This window comes from Heptranchias perlo, chromosome X, assembly GCF_035084215.1.
Source record: "Heptranchias perlo isolate sHepPer1 chromosome X, sHepPer1.hap1, whole genome shotgun sequence".
Lineage (NCBI taxonomy): Eukaryota > Metazoa > Chordata > Chondrichthyes > Hexanchiformes > Hexanchidae > Heptranchias > Heptranchias perlo.
The window spans coordinates 18699333-18709089 of record NC_090370.1 but is presented as its reverse complement, the minus strand read 5'-3'; the positions used below and the strand labels follow the sequence as shown (position 1 = coordinate 18709089).

Genomic DNA, 9757 nt, shown 5'->3' with positions numbered 1-9757 from the left:
TCCCCCTCACTCTCCCCCTCACTCTCCCCCTCACTCTCCCTCTCACGCTCCCTCTCACGCTCCCCCTCACGCTCCCTCTCACTCTCCCCCTCACGCTCCCCCTCACTCTCCCCCTCACTCTCCCCCTCACGCTCCCTCTCACGCTCCCCCTCACGCTCCCTCTCACGCTCCCTCTCACGCTCCCCCTCACGCTCCCCCTCACTCTCCCCCTCACTCTCCCTCTCACGCTCCCCCTCACGCTCCCCACACGCTCCCCTCACTCTCCCCCTCACGCTCCCCTCACGCTCCCCCTAACGCTCCCCTCACGCTCCCCCTCACGCTCCCCTCACGCTCCCCCTCACTCTCCCCCTCACGCTCCCCCTCACTCTCCCCCTCACGCTCCCCCTCACTCTCCCCCTCACGCTCCCCCTCACGCTCCCCCTCACTCTCCCCCTCACGCTCCCCCTCACGCTCCCCCTCACTCTCCCCACACGCTCCCCTCACTCTCCCCCAAACTCTCCCCCTCACGCTCCCCTCACTCTCCACCTCACGCTCCCCTCACTCTCCCCCTCACGCTCCCCTCACTCTCCCCCCCCAAACTCTCCCCCTCACGCTCCCCCTCACGCTCCCCCTCACGCTCCCCTCACTCTCCCCCTCACGCTCCCCACACGCTCCCCCTCACGCTCCCCTCACTCTCCCACTCACGCTCCCCACACGCTCCCCCTCACGCTCCCCTCACTCTCCCCCTCACTCTCCCCCTCACTCTCCCCCTCACTCTCCCCCTCACGCTCCCCACACGTTCCCCCTCACGCTCCCCCTCACGCTCCCCTCACGCTCCCCATCACTCTCCCCCCTCACGCTCCCCCTCACGCTCCCCTCACTCTCCCCCTCACGCTCCCCACACGTTCCCCTCACGCTCCCCCTCACGCTCCCCCTCACGCTCCCCATCACTCTCCCCCTCACGCTCCCCCTCACGCTCCCCCTCACTCTCCCCCTCACGCTCCCCACACGTTCCCCTCACTCTCCCCCTCACTCTCCCCCTCACGCTCCCTCACGCTCCCCCTCACGCTCCCCCTCACGCTCCCCTCACGCTCCCCTCACTCTCCCCCTCACTCTCCCCCTCACGCTCCCCTCACTCTCCCCCTCACGCTCCCTCACTCTCCCCCCTCACACTCCCCACACGCTCCCCTCACTCTCCACCTCACGCTCCCCACACGCTCCCCTCACTCTCCCCCAAACTCTCCCCCTCACGCTCCCCTCACTCTCCACCTCACGCTCCCCTCACTCTCCCCCTCACGCTCCCCTCACTCTCCCCCTCACGCTCCCCTCACTCTCCCCCTCACACTCCCCACACGCTCCCCTCACTCTCCCACCTCACGCTCCCCACACGCTCCCCTCACTCTCCCCCAAACTCTCCCCCTCACGCTCCCCTCACTCTCCACCTCACGCTCCCCTCACTCTCCCCCTCACGCTCCCCCTCACTCTCCCCCAAACTCTCCCCCTCACGCTCCCCTCACTCTCCACCTCACGCTCCCCCTCACGCTCCCCTCACTCTCCCCCCTCACGCTCCCCTCACTCTCCCCCTCACGCTCCCCTCACTCTCCCCCTCACGCTCCCCCTCACGCTCCCCCTCACGCTCCCCCTCACGCTCCCCCTCACTCTCCCCCTCACGCTCCCCTCACTCTCCCCCTCACGCTCCCCCTCACTCTCCCCCTCACGCTCCCCCTCACTCTCCCCTCACGCTCCCCCTCGCGCTCCCCATCACGCTCCCCTCACTCTCCCCCTCACTCTCCCCCTCACGCTGCCCTCACTCTCCCAATCATGCTCCCCATCACGCTCCCCATCACGCTACCTCTCACACTCCCCTCATGCTCCCCCTCACACTCCCCATGCTCCCCTCATGCTCCCCCTCATTCTCCCCCTCATGCTCCCCTCACACTCCCCCTCACTCTCCCCTCACGCTTCCCCTCATGCTCCCCCCTCATGCTCCCCTCATGCTCCCCCTCATGCTCCCCTCACACTCCCCCTCACTCTCCCCTCACGCTACCCCTCACACTCCCCCCTCATGCTACCCCTCACACTCCCCATCATGCTACCCCATACGCTCCCCCTCATGCTCCCCCTCATGATCCCCGCACCCTCCCTCTCACAGTCTCCGTACCGCGCACACTCGGGCTAACTGAGAGACCCCACCATCACCACACCTGAAATCAGGTACCCTCTACACAGACCGGGGGATGAGCCTGGGGCCTTGCTAGTTTGGCTAGCTCAGTACCACATCAGTTAGTGCCATTGTGGCAGACCCAGGAGTGACAGGGTTAAACTCAATCTGCAGCCAGGGCTCTCTGAGACAGATGTTTGACGCGGGAGCTGGAGTTTAATTGCTGACGGTGGAGATCTGAACTATTCAGCAGTTTCCTACTGGCACAGCCACTTGGCATGGACTTCAGTCAATGGATCAGAATCAACTGCCTCTCATCCTCGGCCAGAAAATTTGCATCGCTAATTTTTTATTTCTTTTGGCTGCGGCAGCAGCTAATTGGATTAATAACTGGCTGCCTGTAAACAGTTTGTCACAGGAAGTTCTGATAAAGCAGGAGAAACGTGGACAGGAGACAGGATTTCCTGCCTCTCAACGGCCAATCATCCACTGATCCCAGAGTCCCCCGTATTCCCTGACATCACACAGCTTCCAAACGGCACTGTGGGTCGAAGGAATCTCCGTACCTCTCACAGCAGGGGAACACTCACGAGGAGAAAGGAGACTTGACCAGGAGATCACATCCACAAGGATCGATACAAATGCATAAACGTTGAGTTCGCCCACAATCAGGTGCTTCAGATACAGACTGGGACAATGGCTCTTCTGTGTCATCGAGTCACTGAAAGATACCCGGTCTCCTCCTTGTGAGTTCAATGTGGACCAGGTGTGAGTTCAGTGCAGACCAGATGTGAGTTCAGTGTCGACCAGATGTGAGTTCGCCACACACCAGATGTCAGTTCAGTGCAGTCCAGATGTGATTCAGTGTAGACTCGAGTGCGAGTTCCATGTACAACAGGTGTGAGTTCAGTGTTGACCAGGTGCGAGTTCAATGTAGACCAGATGTGAGTTCAGTGTTGACCAGATGTGAGCTCAGTGTATGCCAGATGTGAGTTCACTGTCGATCAGGTGGGAGTTCAATATAGGCCAGGTATGAGTTTTTTTTTAAATTCATGGGATGTGGGCATCGCTGGCAAGGTCAGCATTTATTGCCCATCCCTAATTGCCCTTGAGAAGGTGGTGGTGAGCCGCCTTCTTGAACCGCTGCAGTCCGTGTGGTGACGGTTCTCCCACAGTGCTGCTAGGAAGGGAGTTCCAGGATTTTGACCCAGTGACGATGAAGGAACGGCGATATATTTCCAAGTCGGGATGGTGTGTGACTTGGAGGGGAACGTGCAGGTGGTGTTGTTCCCATGCGCCTGCTGCCCTTGTCCTTCTAGGTGGTAGAGGTCGGGGGTTTGGGAGGAGCTGTCGAAGAAGCCTTGGCGAGTTGCTGCAGTGCATCCTGTGGATGGTACACACTGCAGCCACAGTGCGCCGGTGGTGGAGAGAGTGAATGTTTAGGGTGGTGGATGGGGTGCCAATCAAGCGGGCTGCTTTGTCCTGGATGGTGTCGAGCTTCTTGAGTGTTGTTGGAGCTGCACCCATCCAGACAAGTGGAGAGTATTCCATCACACTCCTGACTTGTGCCTTGTAGATGGTGGAAAGGCTTTGGGGAGTCAGGAGGTGAGTCACTCGCTGCAGAATACCCAGCCTCTGACCTGCTCTCGTAGCCACAGTATTTATATGGTTGGTCCAGTTAAGTTTCTGGTCAATGGTGACCCCCAGGATGTTGATGGTGGGGGATTCGGCGATGGTAATGCCGTTGAATGTCAAGGGGAGGTGGTTAGACTCTCTCTTGTTGGAGATGGTCATTGCCTGGCACTTATCTGGCACGAATGTTACTTGCCACTTATGAGCCCAAGCCTGGATGTTGTCCAGGTCTTGCTGCATGCGGGCTCGGACTGCTTCATTATCTGAGGGGTTGTGAATGGAACTGAACACTGTGCAGTCATCAGCAAACATCCCCATTTCTGACCTTATGATGGAGGGAAGGTCATTGATGAAGCAGCTGAAGATGGTTGGGCCTAGGACACTGCCCTGAGGAACTCCTGCAGTAATGCCCTGGGGCTGAGATGATTGGTCTCCAACAACCACTACCATCTTCCTTTGTGCTCGGTATGACTCCAGCCACTGGAGAGTTTTCCCCCTGATTCCCATTGACTTCAATTTTACTAGGGCTCCTTGGTGTCACACTCGGTCAAATGCTGCCTTGATGTCAAGGGCAGTCACTCTCACCTCACCTCTGGAATTCAGCTCTTTTGTCCATGTTTGGACCAAGGCTGTAATGAGGTCTGGAGCAGAGTGGTCCTGGCGGAACCCAAACTGAGCATCGGTGAGCAGGTTATTGGTGAGTAAGTGCCGCTTGATAGCACTGTCGACGACACCTTCCATCACTTTGCTGATGATTGAGAGTAGACTGATGGGGCGGTAATTGGCCGGATTGGATTTGTCCTGCTTTTTGTGATCAGGACATACCTGGGCAATTTTCCACATTGTCGGGTAGATGCCAGTGTTGTAGCTGTACTGGAACAGTTTGGCTAGAGGCACAGCTAGTTCTGGAGCACAAGTCTTCAGCACTACAGCTGGGATGTTGTCGGGGCCCATAGTCTTTGTTGTATCCAGTGCACTCAGCCGTTTCTTGATATCACGTGGAGTGAATCGAATTGGCTGAAGACTGGCTTCTGTGATGGTGGGGATATCGGGTGGAGGCCGAGATGGATCATCCACTCGGCACTTCTGGCTGAAGGTGGTTGCAAACGCTTCAGCCTTGTCTTTTGCACTCACGTGCTGGACTCCGCCATCATTGAGGATGGGGATGTTTACAGAGCCTCCTCCTCCCGTTAGTTGTTTAATTGTCCACCACCATTCACGACTGGATGTGGCAGGACTGCAGAGCTTTGATCTGATCTATTGGTTGTGGAATCACTTAGTTCTGTCTATAGCATGTTGCTTCCGCTGTTTAGCATGCACGTAGTCCTGTATGGTAGCATCACCAGGTTGGCTCCTCATTTTTAGGTACGCCTGGTGCTGCTCCTGGCATGCTCTTCTACACTCCTCATTGAACCAGGGTTGATCCCCTAGCTTTTTGGTAATGGTAGAGTGAGGAATATGCCGGGCCATGAGGTTACAGATTGTGCTGGAATACAATTCTGCTGCTGCTCATCTAGTTTTGAGCTGCTAGATCTGTTCTGAATCTATCCCATTTAGCACGGTGGTAGTGCCACACAACACGTTGGATGGTATCCTCAGTGCGAAGACGGGATTTCATCTCCACGAGGACTGTGCGGTGGTCACTCCTACCAATACTGTCATGGACAGATGCATTTGCGACAGGTAGATTGGTGAGGATGAGGTCAAGTAGGTTTCTCCCTCGTGTTGGTTCGCTCACCACCTGCCGCAGGCCCAGTCTAGCAGCTATGTCCTTCAGGACTCGGCCAGCTCGGTCAGTAGTGGTGCTGCCGAGCCACTCTTGGTGATGGACATTGAAGTCCCCCACCCAGAGTACATTCTGTGCCCTTGCTACCCTCAGTGCTTCCTCCAAGTGGTGCTCAACATGGAGGAGGACTGATTCATCAGCTGAGGGAGGGAGGTAGGTGGTAATCAGCAGGTTTCCTTGCCCATGTTTGACCTGATGCCATGAGATTTCATGGGGTCCAGAGTCAATGTTGAGGACTCCCAGGACCACTCCCTCCTGACTGTATATCACTGTACTGCCACCTCTGGTGGGTCTGTCCTGCCGGTGGGACAGGACATACCCAGGGATGGTGATGGAAGAATCTGGGACATTGGCTGAAAGGTATGATTCTGTGAGTATGGCTATGTCAGGCTGTTGCTTGACGAGTCTGTGGGACAGCTCTCCCAATTTTGGCACAAGTCCCCAGATGTTAGTAAGGAGGACCTTGCAGGGTCGACTGGGCTTGGTGTTTTTTTGCCGTTGTCGTGTCCGGTGCCTAGTGGTCTGATGCCGGGTGGTTCGTCCTGTTTTATTCTTATTATGACTTTTCGTAGCGAGATTTTACAACTGAGTGGCTTGTGAGGCCATTTCAGAGGGCAATTAAGAATCAACCACATTGCTGTGGGTCTGGAGTCACATATAGGCCAGACCGGGTAAGGACGGCAGGTTTCCTTCCCTGAAGGGCATTAGTGAACCAGAGTGTGAATTCAATGTAGAAGACAGTTTGGACGGTGTCCTCAGGTGTGAGTACAATGTATGTCAGGTGTGAGTACAATGTATGTCAGGTGTGAGTACAATGTATGTCAGGTGTGAGTTCAATGTAGACCAGGTGTGAGTTCATTATAGACCAGGAGGTGAATTCACTGCAGACCAGGTGTGAGTTCAGTGTAGACCAGGTGTGAGTTCAGTGTAGACTATGGTGTGTTTCACTGTAAACCAGGAGGTGAATTCACTGTAGACCAGGTGTGAATTCAGTGTAGACTAGTTGTGAGTTCAGTGTAGATCAGGTGTGAGTTCAGTGTAGACTCGGGTGTGTTTCACTGTAAACCAGCAGGTGAATTCACTGTAGAACAGGTGTGAGTTCACTGTCGACCAGGTGTGAGTTCAGTGTAGACCAGTTGTGAGTTTAATGTAGACCAGTGTTTGAGTTCAGTGTGTGCCAGATGTGAGTTCAGTGTGGACCAGGTCTGAGATCAGTGTAGACCAGGTGTGAGTTCAATGTGGACCAGGTGTGGGTTCAGTATAGACCAGGTGTGAGTTCAGTGTAGACCAGGTGTGAGTGCAATGTCGACTAGGGTGTGAGTTCAGTATAGACCAGGTGTGAGTTCAGTGTAGACCAGGTGTGAGTTCAGTGTAGACCAGGAGGTGAGTTCAGAGTAGACCAGGAGGTGAGTTTAATGTAGACCAGGTGTGAGTTCAGTGTAGACTAGGGTGTGAGTTCAGTATAGACCAGGTGTGAGTTCAGTGTAGACCAGGGTGTGAGTTCAGTGTAGACCAGTGTTTGAGTTCAGTGTAGACCAGGTGTCAGTTCAGTGTCGACCAGGAGGTGAGTTTAATGTAGACCAGTTGTGAGTTTAATGTAGACCAATGTTTGAGTTCAGTGCAGACCAGGTGTGAGTTCAGTGTCGACCAGTGTTTGAGTTCAGTGAGAACCAGGTGTGAGTTCAGTGTAGACTAGGGTGTGAGTTCAGTGTAGACCAGGTGTGAGTTCAGTGCAGATCAGGTGTGAGTTCAGTGCAGACCAAATGTGAGTTCAGTGCAGACCAGGTGTGAGTTCAGTGTCGACCAGTGTTTGAGTTCAGTGAGAACCAGGTGTGAGTTCAGTGTAGACTAGGGTGTGAGTTCAGTGTAGACCAGGTGTGAGTTCAGTGCAGATCAGGTGTGAGTTCAGTGCAGACCAAATGTGAGTTCAGTGCAGACCAGGTGTGAGTTCAGTGTCGACCAGTGTTTGAGTTCAGTGAGAACCAGAGGTGAGTTCAGTGTAGACCAGGTGTGAGTTCAGTGTAGACCAGGGTATGAGTTCAGTGAGAACCAGGTGTGAGTTCAGTGTAGACCAGTTGTGAGTTCAATGTAGACCAGGGTATGAGTTCAGTGTAGAACAGGTGTGAGTTTATTGTAGGCCAAATGTGAGTTCAGTGTAGACCAGGAGGTGAGTTCAGTGTAGACCAGGTGTGAGTTCAGTGTAGACCAGGTGTGAGTTCAGTGTAGACCAGATGTGAGTTCAGTGTAGACCAGGTGTGAGTTCAGTGTAGACCAGGTGTGAGTTCAGTGTTGATCAGGTGTGAGTTCAGTGTGGACCAGATGTGAGTTCAGTGTAGACCAGGTGTGAGTTTAGTGTAGATCAGGTGTGGGTTCAGTGTGGACCAGGTGTGAGTTCAATGTAGACCAGGGTATGAGTTCAGTGTAGAACAGGTGTGAGTTTAGTGTAGACCAAATGTGAGTTCAGTGTAGACCAGGAGGTGAGTTCAGTGTAGACCAGGTGTGAGTTCAGTGTAGACCAGGTGTGAGTTCAGTGTAGACCAGGTGTGAGTGCAATGTAGACCAGGTGTGAGTTCAGTATAGACCAGAAGGTGAATTCACTGTAGACCAGGTGTGAGTTCAGTGTAGACTAGGGTGTAAGTTCAGTGTAGAGCAGGAGGTGAGTTCAGAGTAGACCAGGTGTGAGTTCAGAGTAGACCAGGTGTGAGTTCAGTGTAGACCAGGTGTGAGTTCAGTGTAAACCAAATGTGAGTTCATTGTAGACCAAGAGGTGAGTTCAGTGTAGACCAGGTGTGAGTTCAGTGTCGACCAGGAGGTGAGTTTAATGTAGACCAATGTTTGAGTTCAGTGTAGACCAGTGTTTGAGTTCAGTGTAGACCAGGTGTCAGTTTAGTGTCGACCAGGAGGTGAGTTTAATGTAGACCAGGTGTGAGTTCAGTGTCGACCAGTGTTTGAGTTCAGTGTAGACCAGGTGTGAGTTCAGTGTCGACCAGTGTTTGAGTTCAGTGAGAACCAGGTGTGAGTTCAGTGTGGACCAGAGGTGAGTTCAGTGTAGACCAGGAGGTGAGTTCAGAGTAGACCAGGTGTGAGTTCAGTGTAGACCAGGGTATGAGTTCAGTGTTGACCAGGTGTGAGTTCAATGTAGACCAGGGTATGAGTTCAGTGTAGAACAGGTGTGAGTTTAGTGTAGGCCAAATGTGAGTTCAGTGTCGACCAGGAGGTGAGTTCAGTGTAGACCAGGTGTGAGTTCAGTGTAGACCAGGGTATGAGTTCAGTGTTGACCAGGTGTGAGTTCAATGTAGACCAGGGTATGAGTTCAGTGTAGACCAAATGTGAGTTCAGTGTAGACCAAATGTGAGTTCAGTGTAGACCAGGAGGTGAGTTGAGAGTCGACCAGGTGTGAGTTCAGTGTTGATCAGGTGTGAGTTCAATGTAGAGCAGGTGTGGGTTCAGAGTAGACCAGGTGTGAGTTCAGTGTGGACCAGATGTGAGTTCAGTGTAGACCAGGTGTGAGTTCAATGTAGATCAGGTGTGGGTTCAGTGTGGACCAGGTGTGAGTTCAATGTAGACCAGGTGTGAGTTCAGAGTAGACCAGGTGTAGGTTCAGTGTAGACCAGGTGTGAGTTCAGTGTAGACCAGGAGGTGAGTTCAGTGTAGACCAGGTGTGAGTTCAGTGTAGACCAGGTGTGAGTTCAGTGTAGACCGGGTGTGAGTTCAGTGTAGACCAGGTGTGAGTTCAATGTCGACCAGGTGTGAGTTAAATGTAGACCAGGGTATGAATTCAGTGTAGACCAGGTGTGAGTTCAGTGCAGATCAGGTGTGAGTTCAGTGTAGACCAAATGTGAGTTCAGAGTAGACCAGGAGGTGAGTTCAGAGTAGACCAGGTGTGAGTTCAGTGTAGACCAAATGTGAGTTCAGAGTAGACCAGGAGGTGAGTTCAGTGTAGACCAGGTGTGAGTTCAATGTAGATCAGGTGTGGGTTCAGTGTTGACCAGGTGTGAGTTCAATGTAGACCAGGGTATGAGTTCAGTGCAGACCAGGTGTGAGTTTAGTGTAGACCAAATGTGAGTTCAGTGTAAACCAGGTGTGAGTTCAGTGTTGACCAGGTGTGAGTTCAATATAGACCAGGAGGTGAGTTCAGAGTATGCCAGGTGTTAGTTCAGTGTAGATCAGGTGTGGGTTCAATGTAAACCAGTTGTGAG

The 9757-nt window shown here is 53.7% G+C and overlaps 1 long non-coding RNA gene across 1 annotated transcript in view; it reads left to right on the top strand.

The window, feature by feature from the left end:
* The first annotated feature begins 2696 nt into the window (after positions 1–2696).
* Positions 2697–9757, top strand: part of LOC137307004 (uncharacterized) — a 67997-nt gene continuing 60936 nt past the window's right edge. Inside the window, exon 1 of the long non-coding RNA XR_010958983.1 lies at positions 2697–2812. This is a non-coding gene — a long non-coding RNA (uncharacterized lncRNA). The remainder of the gene's footprint in view (positions 2813–9757) is intronic.